Source organism: Canis lupus, chromosome 1 (genome assembly GCF_048164855.1).
Source record: "Canis lupus baileyi chromosome 1, mCanLup2.hap1, whole genome shotgun sequence".
NCBI lineage: Eukaryota > Metazoa > Chordata > Mammalia > Carnivora > Canidae > Canis > Canis lupus.
The window spans coordinates 33,456,971-33,479,820 of record NC_132838.1 but is presented as its reverse complement, the minus strand read 5'-3'; the positions used below and the strand labels follow the sequence as shown (position 1 = coordinate 33,479,820).

General features: G+C 32.6%; 2 long non-coding RNA genes across 3 annotated transcripts in view; one reads left to right on the top strand and one right to left on the bottom strand.

Moving 5' to 3' along the window:
* Positions 1 to 519: 519 nt before the first annotated feature.
* On the top strand, positions 520 to 22,393 carry LOC140633343 (uncharacterized). 2 transcript variants are annotated; one of them, XR_012030962.1, is made up of 5 exons: positions 520 to 646; positions 3,708 to 3,732; positions 4,954 to 5,165; positions 9,750 to 9,778; positions 22,112 to 22,393. It is a non-coding gene; the product is annotated as an uncharacterized lncRNA (long non-coding RNA). The 2 variants fall into 2 exon arrangements; XR_012030961.1 differs by lacking the exon at positions 4,954 to 5,165.
* LOC140633351 (uncharacterized) overlaps positions 10,319 to 22,850 on the bottom strand; it is a 43,184-nt gene continuing 30,652 nt past the window's right edge. The window contains exon 4 of the long non-coding RNA XR_012030967.1: positions 10,319 to 10,843. This is a non-coding gene — a long non-coding RNA (uncharacterized lncRNA). The remainder of the gene's footprint in view (positions 10,844 to 22,850) is intronic.

The window sequence follows — 22,850 nt, the reverse complement described above, 5'->3', positions numbered from 1 at the left end:
AATTTAACTCACAGATGAGATGATGGTCACCACTCCATCAGTCTCAGGCAGCATTTTGCTTCATCAGAGAGAATCTGACAGCTGTTGTTTAAAGGAAGTCTGACTTCCACTCACTTCCTTATTATGACCTTACAATTTCCTTCCTGAGACTTTCTTCCAAGTTCTTGATCCCAGCCTTAGAGATTTGCATATGAAGTTCCCCGGGCATCTATAGTATTGAAACAGCTGCATGATTACCCTAGCAATCATTCTTCCACCTTTCAATTCTTGTAGCACCTGCATTTTTGCTCCTCGGGCAGTGCTTCTCCCTTACTGCTTTGCAAAAGAGCTGTCTTTGGACTAGTCTTATCTCTGCCGCTAAAATTGTAAACAGTGAGAGGGCAATAGCCTTCCTCATGCTCAACATACAGAAGAGACTTAAAAATAGTACATACTTGACAGATGAATAAATTACTAAATAAAAGAACAACACTATCTGTGAAATTTTTTTTAATTGTTTGACACTGTTAAAATAAACACAATGCCTTAGATATGCTCTGAGCTCCATCAGGGGTATGCGAAAGTCAAATGAGATTCACACATCCAAGAAACCTGAACAGACAAGGAATTAACAAAAGCTTGCATCTCTATGGCAGCCTATTGAAAGGTATGCTATTTTACTTTAAAGCTTAAAATACATGTTAGGAACATTTCTTTTCCAATTTATGAAATAGGGGTAGATTTAGAGGAATATTTTAAACTATGTGTGCTAAGGTATAAAGAACATTGATGGTATGAACAATTGCTTACATGGTAGTGAAGCGAGGTCAATGTTAAAGAGAAAAAGTGAGACCCTCATCACTGTAGTTCCGTGTATATTACCCAGCTCACCCTTTGCTTCCCAGTAACCCAAATATGTGTTCATAATTTCCTTTTTTTTTTTGCTTACTTAACCACAAAATTTGTATTTCTAAGCAAAATGCTGTTTAGTTTTTTTTAGTTTTTTTTTTTTTTTGCATAGAAGGGAATTGTGCAGTGTGTGCTCTTTCACAGTTGGCTTTTTTCCTTAATCATTATGTTCTGAAAATTCATCTATATAATTGCATGCATGTATATCTATTTTTCTATTCTATGATTTTGTCTTAATATATTTTTAATTCTCATATTTGCCACTATATGTGTTATGGAGGATGTTCTTCCACTATAGGGTCCTGGGGCACATGCAGAATTCTGGGACTCTTAGAGTAGGAACATCTTCAAATGTCCCATATGACAACACATTTTTTCTCGAAGTGTGATCTCCATTTCTAACAGTTGTATCTAAATGCTCCCATTGTTCCATATCCTCACCAGCACTTAATGTTGCCAGACTCTTCATATTTGCCAGTCTAGTAGGCATAAGATGGCAAATGTCATTATTAATTTTCATGTTCCTGATTATAAATCAGATTGGAAATCCTCCCATATGCTTATTGGTCATTTGGGTTTTCTATTGTATGAAGTGCTTGTTTATACATTTTCTCATTTCCATCATAGTGTGTATTTTTTACCTGTTTGATAGGTGGTATTCCTTCATTCTGAATATTTGTACTGATCACTTCTATGTGTCATGTGTATTTTCTTCTGTTTCAGGGCTTCTTTTTTTATGCTACAGTGGTTGATACTGAATGTACTTGAAATCATCAGTGATATTGGGTTTAAAAAATTATATTCTGTTTAATTTCATAAAGATATGATCCTAAATTGTCATAAAACATTATTTTTATCTTTTAGTCATTTATATACAATCAGGGGACCAATTATATATTTCCTTCATATAAATAACCAATTGTGTCAGTAGGATTTGTTGAAAAGTCTATTCTTTTCCACTAATCCTTAGTAAAATACTATTAGAAATCAAGTGTTGACATATGTGTAAGTCTGTTCATTTGTTTGCTTTTTCTATCTGTTTCAATAGTACATGGTGTTATTAATTATAGATTTATATTAATTCTTCAGTTTCACACACAAAAAGAACACAGAAAATGAACAAAATAAAAGTAATCCTGTGGAGACTTTATTTATTTTTTTAAAAGATTTTATTTATTTATTTATGAGAGACACAGAGAAGGGGAGGTGGGCAGAGATACAGGCAAAGGAAGATGCAGGCCCCATGCAGGGAGCCTGACAAGGGACTTGATTCTGGGTCTCCAGGATTTTCAGCCCTGGGCTGAAGGCAGCGCTAAACTGCTGAGCCACGCAGGCTGCCCCCTGTGGAGACTTTAAATAAAATTTATTTGTGTGTGTAAATAATTTAAACTAGAAATTAGAGCTACACTTTTTATCCTATTATATATTACTTTCACAATTTTGTTTTCCATTTGATTAAGACAAGTGTATATGAATGCAGTTGATTTTTGTGCTTTGACTTTATACCTTATGGTTTTGAAAATTTTGTTAAAATTTCCTAATTCTTTACAATAATTTATCAGTAATTTCTTCTGTTTTTTTTCTACATAGATAATTAGATGTTAGCATAATGAATTTGTTCAATTTTAATTTGTTTTTCTTGACATTTGTACCTGCCACTAATATTCTGGCTTTAGGGATCTAGTATAGCTGAATAGGTGATGATATCTGACTGCTTTGTTTACTTCCTGAATACTATCAGTGCTTATATATTGCAAGTGATATGTGCCGAATGCATTTTTGTAAATGACTTTGCAAAGTTAAGGAATTTTCTTCTATTTTTAAGTTGATAACTGATTTATTATGATAAAATTTTTCTGCATCTATTAGGATAATCATTGTGATAATATAGTAATTTATTTTTAAATCGGTAAACTTGTAAGGCTTAAGCATAATATGTTATCTTTTATACAATGCTGGCATTTGGCTTACCAATATTTTGTTAAGAATTTTTCAGGGGCTCCTGGGTGGCAGTTAGTTAGGTGTCTGACTCTTGATTTCAGCTCATGTCTGATCTCAGAGCGGGGACATCAAACCCCATGTCATACTCCCCACTCAGGACAGAGTCTGCTTGAGTTTCTCTTTCCCTCTTCTGTCCCTCCCCTCTTTGCTCTCTCTCTCTCTCTCTCTCTCTTGCACTGAAATAAATAAATAAATCTTAAAAAAAATTTCAATGTATATTCATGGTAATACTATGATAGCCAAGAGGGTTTATTCTGCACTCTAAGATGGCCCACTCTTTATTTCCCACAATTATCTTATTATCTCTATCCTATAATTTTAATGTTTTTCATTGATCTCTACAACTTGCAGTTTACTATCTCTCATAAGTTTGTTATGAACCACAATACAGCTAACTATTATACCAAGTAGCTTACAGATAAGCATTATCTAATATTTTGTTTTACCAGATGTACACCATATGTTTTTGTTGAGGGGGAAACTGTTAGTTGCCCTTCACTGAAACAAAACAGACAGGGATCATTGGTGTTCTTCCACATGTAAGAGTAAATGTGCTTTTCAGACTCATCTATGAGGCCATGGCAGGAGTGGCTTCTCTTGATGCAATGATTAACACTACCATTTCATTGTTAAATGAAAAACTCATAAAAAATTCTAAACTAAGACTACCCTGGACAAACTGGAACATATGATTGCCCTATTTTGATTCACCTTATTATATGCCAAGAACTGTTCTAAGCACTTTGCATTTCATTTCTAACGTTTTTATGTTTCACAGAACTTAAAATTATCGTAGGTGCTATTACTCTGTTTTGCAGATTGGGAAGTGGAAGCATGGAGAGGGTAAGTACCTTGCCTAAGGTCTTGGAAGTTATATGTGACAGGGCTGAAAAAGACCAGAGTCAGGTTTGGACTCTATTCTCTCAGTTCCTATTTTCTTCTGTCTTTTCTTCCTTTTGCTTGGTGTGGGTATATTTCGATCTCTTTTCCCTAGTTTCTTAAAATGGAAACTTAGGTTATTATTTTGAGGCCTTTTTTTCTAACATAAACATTTAATACCTAAATTTTCTCGAACTTAAATAATAAATCACTTTTGAAGGAAAACAAATCTCATAAAAAGCCAAGTAGAAACTGATTATTTTATTAAAGCATTATTGAAAAGTACAAACATGATGCTCTTATTTTTATATAACTTTTATATAACTATGTCAAAAATCAGTGGACAAAAAACTAAAGCAATTCAAAATAAATATATTAATTTAATGTATCAATGAGGATGTTTTTCTTAAATGAATTAGTGCTCATCGTAAACATACAGAGCTAAGATAAGCTGAAAGCAGCAAGGTACTTTTGTTGAGATCTGTATGTCCATATTACATAGCTCATATGCCATATGATGACTCAACCCTCCAAACATACTTCTCTATGTGAGAGTTCCTTTGTTCAACTACACACAATATAATTAGGCTTCATTTGGCAGGAATATCATTTATGTTTTAAGTCCAGTTTAACCTTCTTAATTAAAGGTGTACCACAAAACCAAACAGTTGAACATGAGTCATTGATATTCAATATATGAATGTATAATTGTATAGCTCAGTTATCAATAAACCTTCAAAAGATCTAAACTGTGCATATATTGTGTGTTAGTCCCTTCTAAAGGTAAACACATTTTTTAAAAAAACATCTTCTGTAGGATTCTCATATTTCATATGCTGTGTTCCTCCCCCAAATTCAATGACATGTATCTTTGAACTAGTAGTGGTTACTGACTCCCATTTTGAGAAAAACTCATCTAATCTTTAACTATTTCTTCAGATTCATTAAACTACATTCCAAATTGTCATCGTTCTAGTAATCTAGAATTCTCTGTCTAAACCTGCCAAACTGTATGTGGTACACTAAATAATGACCACCAAGTATGCCTATACCCTAATCCCAGGAAATTGTAAATGTGACCTTATGTATCAATACGGACTTTACAAATGTGATTAATTTAAGGATCTTGAGATGAGGAAATTATCCTGGAATGATGTGAAGCCTAATGTAATTATAATGTTGCAGGAAGCTTCAGATAGAAAGAGAAACAGCTAATAGAGTGACAGGATGGTGGAAGCAGAAGTTGGAGTGATGCATTTTGAAAATTGAGGAAGTGACCACAAGCCAAGGAATGTAAATATCCACTAAAAACTGAAAATGGCAAGGAATTGGATGCTTCCCTCAGAGCCTCCAGGAAGAACCAGCCTTACCAATATCTTGACATTAGCCTGGAGAAAGTAATTTCTGACCTTCTAATTTCTGACTTTTGGATGTATAAGACAATAAATTGGTGTTTTTTTAAGACAATAAAGTATAAGTAGTTGGTTATAACAGTATTAGGAAACTAATATACTATGCCTTTGCTCATGTGGCTCCTAGTGTCTCCAAATAATATCTAATTCTTTGCCTGGTTAACTACCTATTTGCCCACTTTGGCTCTGTCTCCCTACACTTTTTCCTGAGGAAAGCCTTTAGTAGAAGGCCTGGGTAGGAAAAATCATTTTCATTTATTTGTGTGTTTAGCTCCAGGATCATGTCTTTATCATAGCACTTACCCTATTTCATTTAAAGTTGTCCTTTAAGGCTCTGTTAACGTTAAGCATGAACTCTGGTGGGAATGGCACAGTGTTACTCACATTTTTATTTATTAATTTTCATTTATTTATTTATTCATTAATTCATTTATTTAATTTTTAGGCAACAAGAGTAGAATCAGGAATAGTTAATAAATTATTTTTTTTCTACAGGAAAAAACTTGTAAGAGATCTTTAAATTATATGCTACCTTAGAAAACATTTTAATTTAAAATGTAAACTTAGGTAAAAAAATAAAAAAATAAAATTTAATCTTAAAAATATTTAAAACTTAAAAATTTATCTGCTTTAGTAAATCAAGACTAGTTATGAATACATACATGCAAATGTGTATATGTATATATACACATATATTTTATAGCTTTTTTAAAGATTTTATTTATTTATTCATGAGAGACACACACACACACACACACACACACACACACAGAGGCAGAGACACAGGCAGAGGGGGAAGCAGGCTCCATGCAGGGAGCCTGATGTGGGACTCGATCCCGGGACTCCAGGATCATGCCCTAGGTTGAAGGTGGCACTAAACCGCTGAGCCATCCTGGCTGCCCGGGCATCCAACTTTTAAATGAACTGATGATAAATGATCTGTATGCTAGATAGTAAGTGGAACATGTAGTCCATGGTAGGTATTCTCAGTTTAGCTGACCTATAATAACCATTCTAAGAGTTAGGAAGAGCATTGGAATTGACAAGGCCAGATGAATTGAGATTGCTGTATGAAAAATAATTCCTGCATTATTTCCTGCATGAAAATAATGTTCAAAATCGCTGAGCCACCCAGGGATCCCATGTTTATGTTTTTATTTGTTTTTGCTCTGATAAGAATAGGTCACAAGACTTGGTTACTACTGGATGATTTCCCTGAAAATGAATGATGCTCTAATCTTCCCTTTCCTTTGAAAAATATTTGCTTAGGAGTCAGAAAAGCAACAATATGTGGAAAATATAGTTTGCAAAAGATATTTATAGCATCAAGTTAACTTTATGGTTATTGGCACCTAAAATTGTATCGACCATTCCCTTTGTTTTTTTCTTTTGTTGTTGTACTTAGAATTCTTTCTGTTATATACCTGGAAATAGTGTCACAGAACTGAGTATAAATTCTAAGAAACAGAGTGATTGGAATATTCAAAGCTGAACCAGGAAATGTCTTAGCCAGTTTTCATAGTTCAGGGTATCCCTTCTGATTCTGGGACTGCTTTTCATGTCATTTTTGACAACTATGGCCCCATTGTAAAGGGGAATATACAAAAAGGAACAAAGGCTTATCCTGTGATGATGCCTTTATGGAAACACTTTACCCCAGAAACTGCTATATCTTCCCCAAAATCAACAAAATATTTTGATCTATAACTTACATATATATACTACTCAAATGATAACTTTGAAAAAAAAATAAATGATAACTTTGTAGTCCATGTTGTATTTAATAGAGGCTTATATCCATAAATAAGCCTTTATTTGCTTTCTGGATACATGGATATTATATTAAAAATGTTGACGTTGCTAATGGTTAAGAAAGCAAATACTGACTCAATGAAAGTTTTTTTCTGTATAACCATCATTTTCAGATTTGCAAGAATGCAGATATTTTAAATATTTACCCGATGATGCATTTGTGAAAACATTCTTATTTGTGTATTTGTAGGAGGAGTTTTGAGAACATGGGAAGAGTGCTAAGGGCATATAGCCTCCCATTTGCTTATCTGTGTTTTATCAATAACATGAAAGTGTTTAGAGCTAAAATTGTCATTTAAATTCCTAATTTTCTGATATGCAAAAATGTTATATTTGTATCCCTGAAGCTATAAAGGCAGGCATCAATCTAGTTGAATATGTTTCAAGTGATCTTATCTTCAGCACTATTTTAAATGCACAACATAGAAATCCTCATCATTTGCCCCCTATTAAGCCATTCTATTAAGACAAATAGTGGGTTATTAAACACAATTATATTAAAAATTGGGATGGTGAGAGTGAAAAACTCTCTCAAGAGCTGCAAAAGTTTCTCTTCTGATGTCTCAAGCCTGTAGCTAATTTAGGAGATATATAAAAAGATCACCTTTATGGTCTTTTTCACATTCTGAGATGCAGAGGAGAAAAGGAAATGCACATTTTTAGTGTAGTTCCCCAGTCTTAAATTTTTCCTAAAAACATTGAGGAAAGTATAATCCATTTGACCTGAATGTGATGGATTGAGGAGTGCAAGATAGAGTAAGTAGTGCATGATTGAGCTCAAAAAGTCCCTGCAGCCACTTTCCTTGACCAACTCTATTGCAAAAGAGGTTACGTTGCAAGCTGGTGTAAAAATTTTGTGAAAATTACAAGTATTTGCTCATCTTTCAGGAGAGAGAGTAAAAAGGTATGATTTTACAACTGTAATTGAATTAGGCTGTTAAGGAGAAGTGATCAGCTCTTCTGCTCTGAATGCAGGAGGGTATTAAAATTATAGAATGAAAATTAGAGTGATTAAATAGTTTTCCTTATTTCTCTCCCATAGAATTCCCCATCTATATCCCCATGTCTGCCCCACTGAGTTTTCAGAATTTATTGCTTCAGGGTTTCTCTTGAGGGGAAGACACACAGTCTCATACAGAAAAATGAGTTAGGCCTTAGACTTTGTTTCCGAGCAACTGAATGAATCCTATACAAATACAGTTTTAAATGTCATTGTTTTTTTTTTTTTTTTTTTTTTTTTTAATTTTTATTTATTTATGATAGTCACACAGAGAGAGCGAGAGAGGCAGAGACACAGGCAGAGGGAGAAACAGGCTCCATGCACCGGGAGCCCGATGTGGGATTCGATCCCGGGTCTCCAGGATCGCGCCCTGGGCCAAAGGCAGGCGCTAAACCGCTGCGCCACCCAGGGATCCCGTCATTGTTTTAATATTCAAGAACATAGGTAGTTTGAATATTAAGTTGTTGAATTTGTTCATGGCATTCTCCTCTTAAATACCTTGAATCTCTGTTGGAGTCTGTAGTTCTACCTCCTCATTCAGTTCCTTTTATTGATGTCTTCACTCTTTTTCTTTGTTGGAATTGCTAGGAGTACCAATTTTATTGATTGTTTTAGAGAACCTCTTTTTTGATTTCTAAGACCTTCTCTTTTAACCTCCCCCCCCCCCCCACACACACACTCACACACAGTCCTTCTTCCTTGGTTTTAAATTGCATTGATTTCTACTTTATTATTTTCATCCTTCTGTTTGCTTTGGGTACATTTCGACCTTATTTTCTTAATTTATTAAAATAGAAACAGAGCATTCTTTTGAGATATTTGTTCTTTTATAATATAAGCTATATTAGGCTATAAATTTTCCTTTAAGTACCCATTTACCTGAACCCTATGAACAATATTTCATTTTTATTTCCATTCTACCCAACTTGTTTTTGTTTTTGGTTTTTTTTTTTTTAATTTCCCCTAAGATTTGCTCCTTTAACTCGAATTGTATCAATTTGCTAGGGCTTCCATAACAAAATAGCACAGACTGATGGGACTTAAAAGAGATAAATTTATTTTCTCACTGTTCTGGTGGCTGGAAGTCCAAGATTAAGACGACAAGTAGGGTTGGTTTTCCTGAAGATTCTGTTCTTGGCTCACAGAGGGTCACCCTCTGGCTGCCTCTTCATATGGTTTTTCTTTCTGTGCAAGGGAACCTCTGGTATCTCTCTCTGTATCCAAATATCTTTATAAAAGGTCATCGGTCAAATTGGGTTAGAATCCATTGTAATTGGCATCATTTCAATTTAATTGCCTCTTTAAATATCTCTGAATACCATCACATTCAGAGGCATTCAACATATAAATTTTGAGAAGACACAGTTCACTCCATGATATGGATTATTTAGAATTGTGTTATTTAAGTTCCAATGAAATGAGCATTTTCTTTTTGTTTTGATTTCTGAGTGAATTCAATTAATCCCATTATGGTTATAGAGTACACTTTGTATAATTTCATTATTTAAAATCTATCGTCTTATAATTCCAGAGAGGGCTTGTATTGGTGAATGTTCCATGTAAACTTGAGGAGAATGTGTGTTCTGCTGTTTTGGAATATGCTATCTATGCCAATCAGATCCCATTGTTTGATGGTGTTATTCTATATTCTCTGCTGATTTTCTGTGTAGTGAGTCTATCAATTAACAAGAGAGAGAGATGTTCATGTTCTCAATAATGATTATGAATTTTTCTTTTCCTCCTTTTATTTCTATCAGTTTCTGGCTCATGTATTTTGAAGTCTTTGGTGAGTATACATTTGGGATTGCTACCTTATTAATCCTTTTATCAAAGGTATCATTAATCTTATAATTAAGTAATGTTTTTCTTTGTTCTTGATAATTTCCTTGTGCCCATAAATCATTTTTCCCTTAATATTAAATATAATCACTCTGTTTTTTTTTTTTTTTTTATATTTTATGGTATCTTTTTCTACCTTTTACTTTGAAGCTACCTGTATCAGTATATTTGAAGTAAGTGTATGGTAGATAGTATAGAATTGTTAATTTAAAAAATCCATTTTATGAATCTCTTTCTTTTAATTGGCATGTGCAATTTACATTTAATGCAATATTTGATATGTTTGAATCTAAGTCTACCACTTTACTATTTATTTTCTTCATTGTGTTTGTTTTTCTGTATCCCACTCACTGCCTTCTATGGGCTATGTGAACATTTTTAAATATTTCATTTTTCCTTATCACTTGTGATTTTGATTAACTATGTAAAATCTTTTTAATGATTGTTCTAAAGATGACAAATTTCATGCTTATCTTTTCACATTCTATTTAGAACCAAAATTTACTTTTATTGAAATGTAGAAAAATTTCTAACATACAGATTGCTTTATCCCCGCTTTAACCTATAGTTGTCTTATATGTTACATCTACATACACTGAAAACTCCATAAAACAAAAATATTATTTTTATTATTTTGCTTTAAACTGTCAAACACATTTTAAAGAAGTCAAAAAATATTGCTTACTATATTTAACTTCTATGTTTACTATTTCTTTTCATCTTCACTCATAGCTAACACTTTAAGATTCCATCTCTCATTATTTCATTCTATTTTTAGAACTTTCTTTAGCCATTCTTTAAGATATAGCTATTGACAATAAATTGCCTTAGTTTTCCTTCAACTGAAACGGTCTTGATTTTGCCATCATTCTTGAAAGACATTTTCACTGGATACAGAATTTGGGTGGCAACTCTTAATACTTCCTTTAATTTTGGCAATTATTTTTCTTCTTTTATCAGCGGGTCTTTTTATTTCTGTTCCCATATTGTTCTATGAGGGCAATAGTCTACTCTGAAAGAAAAAAAAATGACAAAGTATATTTATTTTAAACCAGAGTATTTTATATATTTTACCTGAATATTCTTTACATTTTCAGAAAATTTAGTTGCCCAACTAAACTGATGGCAGATAGGAGTTAGTAAACACTGAGTATAGGTTACACCGTGAACCAGTCAGAAGGAGCACAGTGAGCAGGGAAGACAGCCAGCCCCACAAACCAATTCTTGTCACCCAAGAGCTACTGATTTACTGCAGGGTTGGAAATTTCTCTTGGACAAGTCAGAAAGGTTTTAAATAATATTAAGATGAAAGATCATAACAGGTGGATTTAGCTCTCTAAGTTCCAAATAATTTTTAATTCTTGATGTGAGACTATCTGTAGAAAAGAATTTAGCAACACGAATATCTCTGTTGAATCATTGCAATGATCACAGTAACCAGATATAGACTTAAGGTTGTAAATGATCCCAATATCTAAGTTTTACATTTTACAATATGTACATTTAAAAGTTTATTTCTATAAAATGAGAAAATTATTCGCAGATTTCCATATACACAATGAAGATATGTGAAATACTATAGATTATTTTAATAAAATGACCCCAAATTATCAAAGATGGATGGGTTGGGTAAAAATTAATGTAAAAGAAATATGAACAATCATGTTAACATACAGGTGTTTACCATGACTAATAAGGAAAATCAGAGCAATAGAGTGGTAAGAGCATTAGACTACAAATCACTGGTCATGAGTTCTAGCTTAGGGTACTTGGCTACAACCTAGCTCATGATTTCAGTCAAATCTTTCCCCTCAGCATAGAAGCATGCTTTAGTCTCAAACAAAGCAAAACAAAACAATATGAAAAATGAGAACACAAAATCTACACTTAACACTTGAGCACTCTCTAACTGCTTCCCAAGCTCTTCTCATTCCTTTCACAACCTAGTTTTGCAAAGAATTGACACTCTCATACCACCCTTCCACTTTCCTCAGACTTCATTGAAATCTGTCTTCCAAGTTAAGTATACAGAGTAATTTAGATTAGTTCTTTCTATAGATCCTCATTCTCTTTTTATGTAATCATGCATTCTTTGTAAATAAAGTTTTTCTTCCCCATTTTCAACCCTTTATCTACTTCTCTGAATCTTACTGAACTAGTCAGGACCTTCACTAGAATACCACTTCAAGATGGCAGTAATGCACACCCTTGTTTGGTTCCTTTTTTTAAAGAGAATATTTCTAATTTTCAACATTAACAATGTTGTGTAGGTTTTGGTAACAACCTTTATAAGGATAAGTCTATAGATCATATAGTTTGTACCATCTATAGATGTAGAATTTTATCAACTGCATTTGTTGCATTTTTGATATCATCTCTTTTTTCTCCTTTAATTAGTAAAAGTTATTAATTATATTTGTGGAATTTCTAAGATTAAGCAATATTTATACGAACCTGAGCAAAGTAATATATATCTATCACGCTTTTTAAATTTACATTGCTGGATTTAGATTGCTAATATTTTGTTTATGATTTAGAATAAATGTATATGAGTAATTTTGAGTTGTGATTTTCCATTCTTACACTGTCCTTGACTGGTTTTTGCTATCTTCATAGAATGATTTGGAGAATATTCTCTCCACAAATGTTTGTATCACTTGGCTATGAGATACCTTTTCAAAATTGTTGGGCTTGGCTGTAAGGCAGTTTTGACTCATTTTCCTTCTGGAAAATAAATGACAGTTTCAATTCAATCTTTCTATTTTTTATTCCACTTTTAATTATATTTCCTAGATTTTGTTTCTTACATCTAAGTTTTCAAGTTTATTGATATAAACTACCTTATTAACTTCTTAGTAGGGGCTATAATTATATCTTCAGTTTAACTTATAATAAAATTTATTAATATCCCCCCAACCCCATACTCCTCCCTTTCTTTTTCTCTGAGTTTTGCCCAAATTTCTAGTTCTATTTTTGCTAAAAACTAACTTTTTGCTTTTTTGTTATATCTGAAAATTTTTATTATTTTTTATTTGTATATGTATCTTCTTTTTTTTCTTTTCTAACTTCTTAAGTTGAAAAATTAGGTCATTCAGTTTCAGAAAATTATTATTATTATTATTATTATTATTATTATTATTTAAAGATTTTATTTATTTATTCATGAGAGACACAGAGATGGAGAGAGAAAAGCAGAGACAGGCAAAGGGAGAAGCAGGTTCCATACAGGGAGCCTGATGTGGGACTCGATCCCGGGTCTCCAGGATCAGGCCCTGGGCTGAAGGCGGCACTAAACCTCTGAGCCACCAGGGCTGCCCAGAAAATTGATTTTTTAACAAACCCATCTAGAGGATTTTCCTCAAAGAACCACCTTCACGGAGTCCAAAGTTTTATATCCTATTTTCATTAAAATTCAAAGTAAGGGGGATCCCTAGGTGGCTCAGCGGTTTAGCGCCTGCCTTTGGCCTGGGGCGCAATCCTGGGGTCTCCGGATCGAGTCCCGCATTGCGCACCCGGCATGGAGCCTGCTTCTTCCTCTGCCTGTATCTCTGCCTCTCTCTCTCTCTCTCTCTATGTCTATTATGAACAAAAAAATAAATAAACCTTTAAAAAAAATTCAAAGTAAGATTTGATTTCCATTATGATTTCTTCTTGATCACATTTACTAATGTGTATTGGTAATCTCCAAACACATGGAGATATTTTTGTATGTTCTTTTTTATTGGCATCCTACTTAATTTTTTTTATTTGTTTCACTTGCTGGTTTGTTGATTTCATAGAGAATATGGCTTTTATGACTATGTTTTCCTTAAAACAATATTTATTTGTTAATTGTTGGTTTCTGGGTTATATATATCTACTGAATGAAGCTAATTCGCCATGTTGTTCAAGTTTCATTTATTTATTTTTTTAAGATTTTATTTACCTATTCATGAAAGACACAAGAGAGGTACAGGCAGAGAGAGAAGCGGGCTCCATGCAGGAGCCCAACGTGGAATTCAATCCCAGGACTCCGGGATCATGCCCTGGGCGGAAGGCAGGCGCTCAACCACTGAGCCACCCAGGCGTCCCCTTGTTCAAGTTTTAAATGTCTTTGATAATTTTTGTCTTAAAGTGATCATAAATAATAAAGCTACATTGAAATCTTTAAGTATGATAATATATTTAAAAAAACTTCTTGCTATTTCTCTGGAATATAGTTCAGTATAATTTGAGGCAATTTTATTATGTGATTACTCATTTAGAGATGTTATATATCCTTACTGATAAGTCAGAAATTTTGTCATTATGTAGTGAAAAGCTCTATGTTTCTCCATTTTCCTTTGGTTAGAATTCTGTTGATGTCTTTTTTGTTTGTTTATTTTTCATATTTTCATGTTTTAGATCTTTAATAAAAAATTTGAATGTATTTTTTTAAAATATGACATCTCTGGCCTTAAACTGGTGAGTTTAAACCATTTGCATTAATTATTAATGGTCAGTGTATATTTTTCTTGTCTTACTTTTTGTTTTCCTATGTGGAACTTTTAGGTCTTTTCCTCCCCTCTTTTATTGCCTTGTTATATTTGATTTGGGGGCATTTCATTTCTCTGTTTTCCTTTTTCTCATTTAAAAAATTTGCAGCCTAATTTTTAAAATTATAATGATAACTTTGAAAAGTATAATGAATCTTTAAAAATGAACAGTATTTTTACGTTATATATCTGTCTTAGCAATCGAGGAATTGAAACATTTTTTACTTCAACTACCCCTCTCCAAATTTACATAGTTTTACGTTCTGTATTTTTGTTCTGTCTTTTCTTAGCTCCTTATTAGCCATTAGTTTGGTTATAACTTATATGGTTTGCTAAGGTCTACTTAAATGTTTACATTTTCATTTTCTGAATGTATGTCCTATATTTCAGTCTTCTTATCTAGGATAACTTATATTTATACTTGAGGAGCATTCTTATGTAATTCTTTTAATAATATCTTAGTAATACCTGTTGTTGATAGTCTTTTCAATTTGTATTTATCTCTATGTCCTTAATATCCTTTTGCTCTTAAAAGATTCTTTGTTGTTATTAAGTGAATTCTAAGTTAACTGCTACCTTCTTTCAACATTTTGAATAAAGTGTAATTGTATTTTAAGGCTCTATTGTGGATATTGTACAGACTGCTAGTGGCATGTTATTCCTTCATAGCTGTTTCATTATTTTCTCTCTCATTATTGTTTTAAATATCTTCTTTTTGATTTAATGTACTTTATTTTTACTAAAATGTGACTGAGTCTAAATGTTTTTTTCTGTTTGGTATATACTCAGTTTTCTATATCTGTAGATAAATGTCTGGAAAAGTCTCAGAAATTAACTTTTCATATATTACTCTCTTCTCTTCACTCTATGTCTTCCTTTGAGGATTCCAATTAAATACATGATAGAAGAATGCCTGGGTGGCTCAATTGTTGAGTGTCTGCCTTTATTCAGGTAGTGATCCTGGGGTCCTGGGATGGAGTCCTGCATCAGGCTCCCTGCAAGGATCCTGCTTCTCCCTCTGCCTATGTCTCTGCCTCTTTCTCTGAGTCTTTCTTAAAAAATAAAATCTTTAAAATAAATAAATAAATAAATAAATAAATAAATAAATAAATAAATAAAATCTTCTGCTGACCTTTTATGTTTTTACCATTGCTTTCTTTTTTTTTTTTTGCTTTCCTATTTTTCAATTCTTTATTGCTCTTCCTGTATTCTGAATATTTCTTATATTCTAGCATCATTCAGCTGGGGCTAATTTGTCTTTATCTCCTTTATTAAGGCTTTATTTTTATTTCAATACTGTATGTTTTTATTGTATCTTTATAGTTTTGTTTTAAATCTGGTCATTTATTTAATAGTACCTTTTTGCTTGATGACTAAGTAATCCATTTATTTATTTCATTTGACTTTAGTACTTTAAACATTTAATCCATAGTTAGGCCATATTTCTAAACTGGCAACTTCATTTTGTAATATTCTTGAATGTCTAAGTCTGTTTTGTTTTGTTTCTCCCGAATCTCATCCAAGGTGACTTAAATTTCCATGTATTTATTGATTTTTATTTATAAACTTGTTTTTTTGAACTTTGGGAGACTTGAAGGTCTAAATTGAAGCTGTTTGTCTACAGAGAGTAGTTGAGCTAGGGCTGGGAAATCCAATATGGGTAGAGTAGGCTGCCAGTCTCCTTTGAAGTCTCAAGTTTACTGTGAAAATCATTATCAAGTCTTGTTCATCAGGTTGTTGCTGATATTGTTATTTGCTTTGAGAGCAACCAGCATATTGCTTTGTTTAAGGTTCTCAGCTGGTGTCAATTTACAAGTTTTGTTTGTTTTGGGGAGAGTGTATTCCTTACTTCTTATAAACCCAGCAATGCATTAAAAGTATGCTCTATACATTTGTAAATAAAGTAGCCCCCGGGTCACTAACCTGCTATACTGCCAAACCAAAGAGATACACTCACACACACACACTCACACACACCTGTGCACCACACATACATCTGCACACACACATACACACACGGAAAGACAGAGAGAGAATGAGAACATGAGGCTACATCATAGCCTAAGGAGGCTCTTTCTCTTTGCAATGACCTGAGCTTCCAATCTTCTTCCTTCCTCTCCAGTTCCCTGGGCACACACATATACACAGCCACCTCCCTGGACACTGACTAGTCTTTACCCATATTTCAGATCTCTCTCACTCTCTTGCTACCTATGTAAGTCCTACTATTGTTCTCACTGTATCTTTTCCTCATAAGATGCAAAATGACTGTAATTAGATAAATGTTATAAAAATGGGAGTCCTTTTATCTCTTTAACATCATTATCAGTGAGGGTGAGATTTCTACCAGTACCAAATTTGATCTTATCAAATCAGGTATGTATTTTGAATTTGAAAATTCTTCTTGCTATTGAATATATAAAAACATACTTAAGTTCTAAAATACCTGGGGAGCCAATATTACTTAAAACCTAATTTTAGCCAATATTATTTAAAACCTAATTTTTATGTCCAGCTTAACAGTACTTGAAACTGGGAATTCAGATGTAAAAGGCCATATTCAGGCCATTTTGTAAAATATTCAAAAGGTTTATAACCTTTTTCATATATTCCTTGAATATATCTTCTAGGGAAATAGATACCTGATTTGTAGAGATTTAATAAATAACAGACATAAATAGTTACTATAAATAATAACACTGATTATCCTGTGTAATCAAACCCTTCACCTGCTGAGATATGCACTGTGTTTATGCAGATCAGCTGTAGGCCTTTCATCCATGAAATTATAGAATGTATAATGTGATGGGCCATGATATATTCACTGTAATTGCTTATTTATAAAAAGAGCTATCAACAGCCCACTTTAAATAAATTCAAAAATCACCGTAGGGCATTTAGAAATGAATATTTTATATGACATTTTAAAAAGATTACAAGCATTTCTTTGAACAGTAAAATTAATAGCTGTTTGGCTGTTTAAACTCATCCAGTGTAGATTCAGGATAATAGCATATAAACTGTAATTACTGTATTTGTGTTTTAATTAGAAATAACCATCTACTTTTCTAGTAATGCAAATTTTTTACCTAAAATATGAATACAGGGAAAACAAATTAATAAGTGTTAAATTTTCTCATGGGTCTTTTGAAAGTAAAGTATATTCTATTGGTTGCTCTATCTGCATTCTCATCTATTACCTACCTACTACATCTGTACAGTTTATCACAATAAGTAAGTCTATATTACACGGCATAAAATATCAAACTTTTTGAACCTCAAATGTAATTCTTAAAAATCTAGTGCTTTTAATATACTCAGAACAATGCATCTTTTTTGTCTTTAATCTTTAGTATAAATGAATTTTGCAGTAGCTTGAGATACATTATAAAGCTAGTAGTAGTCTTTCGAGCCATAAATTTCTAAAATTAACGTAGAAGAAAGCTCTAAAATAATGATCTTGGTCCTGCATTAGCTAAAGGATACTGTATTACTGAATCTTTCACAATAGCCATTGTGATAGCAAAGAAGAAAGCACACAATTAAAATCTATGAAATTCTGAATAAGGGGGCTAGGTCCTCTTATAATTCATCTGATGCTGTTTGAATAGCTTCAGAAGGCCACAAAGTTATCTTTATTTTCTCCTTCAATCTCTGAACAAAAATTATTTTCCATACATTCTTTTGTACATGATTTTTCCATGTTGACATTAGAAATCATTAAAATAGTGCCAATTTTTCATTTTATAGTTTTAAGAGCTCTGCTCATTTTAGTTCATAATTTCATACATAAACTTGGTTATCACCCTTAACAGTAAACCAAGTGCTATGAAGAATATAAAAGACATAAATAGAGATGTCTAAGGATCTCATTTAGTTTTAAATAACTTTCTACTTCAGGGAAACTTTGGAAGCTTTCTCTTCTGAGAAAATGTTGACAGATTTCCTCTAAAACTAAGGGAAGTTATGATGATGCATCAAGATTGTATTGTCGAAATAGATTAGGTAGAGCAACCTAGAAAGAATGATCAAATCCATACTATTTAATATATTACTGTTTTAAAACTAACACTGCAGATAAATGATGAAGACAAAGTGAATACAAACTCTGAGGAACATGAAACTTACATGAAACATTACTTTTCTGAGAATCCAGGCTAAAGTTTTGGCCATGGGATCTATTTATAGGTGACTTGTTTTGCATAAGAAATCCAACTGTCTGCAGAATTGCAAGCTGCATAGGGCTATAATGTTAAACTTATTGATCTAAGAATTTCATGAGCAATAGTAAGGATCAAGCCAACTAAATGTAACGCATGTACAGAGACAAGGACATTTGAAACATGTATAGGCATTAGCTATTAAGCAATCGGATAAACTAAGCCTCTAGATACCAGTCAGCAGTTAAAGTCTCAAGTCCATTGACTGTGTGAATATTTAAAGACTTTCAGAACTCTAGAGAAACTGGCCAGTGAATGCTTGGGACCTCTGCTGTCTGGGTCCCCTTTGTCCCTATTCCCATATCATTCAGGGTTACTTGGTTAATTTGCGATTTGGCCTATCTATATGGAGGAAGGAAGGAAGGAAAAAGAGATAATATTCTCTCCCCAGATGAATCCCTCAATATGAGTTAGGATATAAAGAAACCAGAATCTATGTCTGAATATGATCAAACACTAGAATAAATCTCCCAAAATACTTGTAAAGAGCATTTAAAAAATATTAATACAGTCATTTAGAAATAGTTAATGTCAAACCAGATTATGACTTTAATGGGTAGAACTTTCTTCAAACAAATTTTAAAAAATCAATAGCATGATTAAGTTATGAATAAACCAATGATTTCAGATTTCTCAAAATGGTTAGATAGAGGAAGTGACTTTTAAAATAACATTAAGATAATGAAATGTATTCATAGGGACAAAAATAGGGAAAATTCTGTATTTACATATAACATTTTGTATAAAATTTTGTGTAAAAAAACACAATTTCATAAAGGGATGTATTTGGAATTATTATTTAAAACTTATTTATTATGCAATAAATATGTATGCAGTTACTAACTGTGGACTTGATTTCCAAAGAAAATTTGTATCTGTCTTTGGTTTGTGAAAGTTCTACCTCTTTAAGCATGGGCATAGGAATTCATAGAAAGTGTTCTCTGCTTGTAATGACAAAACATGAGCTGAAAAAATGAGCTAATAGTTTCATGGAAAGATGCCAGAAAAAAAAATCTATTACAATAATGACTTTTCCAAAATAAAATGCATGTATAATAATGATTTTAGGAACACTGTAATGAAGATCCTAAAAAATTATGAGTTAAAGGTAAGACATCAGTAAACAAACCAAATACATTTAAAATGTTTTCGTAATAAAATACAAACATAACAATAAAAATAGATTTTAAAGTCAGTTATTATACTATCTCACTACATTCACTATTTTATTATTATTCTATTCCTTATTGCTTCATTATTTTCAAAACCATAATTTCAATGGATGCGTTTTACTCAATTGACTGTTTATACCATAACATGAGTGACATTCTATTTTAAAGTCATTTGATTGTTTCCAAAGTTTTATTATTAAAATATATTAATAATAAAAGCATTATTAATAAAATATTATTAAATGTATATATCCTTAAATACAGAAAATCCATAATTTTCTACAGAAAATCTATAATTTTCTGTATTTAAGGATATTTCTTTAGGAAATATTTCCAGAAGTGAATTAGTTTGTCAAAAATTTTAAACAAGGGTAACTGGGTGGTTCAGTTGGCTAAGTGTCTGCCTTCGGCTCAAGTCATGATTCCAGGTTCCTGGAGTCCAGCCCCTCATCGGGCTCCCTGCCCAGTGAGGAGTCTGCTTCTATCTGTCCCTTTTGCCCATCTCTCTGCTCTTGCTCTCTCTTTCTCTCTCTCTCTCTCAAATAAATTAATAAATCTTAAAAAAAATTATAAACTTTTTTAACGCATATACCTATAATATTTTCAAAAAGTTTATGCCAATGTAAAATGCTGTGAGCAATGTCTGGCAGTTGTGCCATAATTTAGAATATCATATTTTTTATTAAGCGTTAATAGATGAAAATTGGACTCTTGTTTTGATTTTCAGAGTTTCTAAATTATAAATGAGAGGCGGGTGGGGCGATGGGGTGACTGGGTGATGGGCACTGAGGGGAGCACTTGATGAGATGAACACTGGTTGTTATACTATATGTTGGCAAATCGAACTCCAATAAAAATTAAAAATTAAAAAATGTAAATGTGATTAAAATATATCATCAGTTGATGATTATATAAAAGATACTATCTTCTTTTATTGAGTACATTCCTTCTTAGACTAAGGTACCCCTGGTAAGGTGGTAGAGAGCTACACTCCTGTCATTCTGCCATCTAAATTTGTTTCCATTCTCTTACACAGTTTTTTTTTTTTTTAATTTAAGACTACTCATATTAAGCTGAATACTTACCATCCAAACATACCCAGTCTCATGTCCTGGAACCTGTAAATGTTACCTTGTAAGGGGGAAAAAAAAGGGGGGGGGGTGTCTTTGTGGATGTGATTAAGTTAGGGATATTGACATGGCCAGATTATTCTGGATTATTCTGGTCAGCTCTACATCCAATTTGGCATTCCTTACCAAATTGAGCAGAGGGAGATTTAATACACACAAAAAAGGCAAAGATAACATGACCAGGGTGGCAGAAATTGGCTTGCTGTGACCACAAGTCAAGCAAAGCTGGCAGTCTTCAGAATTCTGGAAGAGACAAAGAACAGATTTCCCTATAAGCCTTCAGAAAGAGCACAGTCCTGTCAACACCTTGATTTTGGCTCAGTAAAAATGATTTTAGATTTCTGGCTTCCAGAGACTGAGAAAAATTTTCTTGGAATTTTAAGTAATCAAGTTTGTGGTGTTAGAGTAGCCACAAGGAGCTAATTTACTAGTTACTGTCACTAATAACCTTTGGAAATATTTATGCTTGTCTGCCATTTATTGTGTTAAAATTTGAACCCAGAAGCTATTGCATTTATTTTTTTAATATATTTGACTCACATTCGACTTTTGATGAAGTATTGAGATTATTTTTGTTCTAAGACCCAGGAAATATCACTCTAAGACTTCAGATCTAAAATTGTACACCAGCCGAGCAAGACAAACACAGAATTTTTCATCTTGCGTTAATGGGCAGAAAGGATATACAATTTTCCAAAGCGATTTCAAGATGAAAAAAATAACACTTAAACATAGATATGTGAACACATTCCTTTTGCTTTTTAATATGAGGAGATTTTTAAATTCCATATCATGCATTTAAAAATATTCATTATATAAAAATATAAATTTGTCATACATATTTTTATACAGTTTATGCATTGTTTTATGTCACATCTTTTTTTTTTTTTAAAGATTTTATTTATTCACGAGAGACACAGAGAGAGAGAGAGGCAGAGACACAGGCAGAGAGAGAAGCAGGCTCCATGCAGCGAACCTGATGTGGGATTCGATCCCGTGACTCCAGGACCATGCCCTGGGCTGAAGGCAGACACTAAGCCACTGAGTCATCCAGAGATCACACTTTTATGTAATCTATTAAAATCATTCCCTTTACCATAGTACATTGTATATTTTTCTACTTACAGTAATTAAGACATTTCTAATGAAGACAAAGATTTTATTGGAAAAGAAAATGGAAACCTCATAATTTTCACAACTGACAAGAATGTATTCACTTGGATTCATTTTTCTTTTCCTATCAGGAATTTCTGTTGTTGGATGCTCTGAAATATGTCAGCAGCAGGACTTGTAGAAAGAACACTACAAGAGGCATGTGAAAGCTTGTGCTTCTAGCTCTGATTTTGATACTGTTACCTGCAAGCTGAGAAACCTCAATTTTTTTGAATTTCTACTTGAGATGTATAAAGCACAGACACCTTTTTGTCTACTTGCAGCATTAATATAAGGATCAAGAAGGCTAATATATAAGATCATTTTCAAAACTGTAATGGATTCTACAAAATAAATGTTACTATGATAAAATATCAATCTAGTTGTATATTTGGATAATCATCTATCAGTTAATTATGTACATCAATGACCTTTTGGCACATAAAAAGAAGTAGCACATTTAGCATATTTTTAAAGAATTTTAAATGGGTCTCTTCATGAACATAGCAACGGAGCTGTTGCTGTGGGAAAATATCTCAGCAGGCCATTCTTGAATAACTTCCTCAGAATTCTGCTGATAGAGTGGTATCCTAAAACTTTGCTTTTTAACATGTCAATATACTATCACTGATGAAATAGAGCACAATGTAATTTTAAATCTAGTAATAAGCTGTTTTTAAATGGATTTAAAATCTCTCTAACATAATAAATGGAATCATATTATGCCAAATGATTTTCTTAATTCAGTGGACAATTCTAGTTTTTTGTTGTTGTTTCTTTGCTTTTTTTAATCTGATGTGATAATAGACCATTATACAGCAAATGTCACAG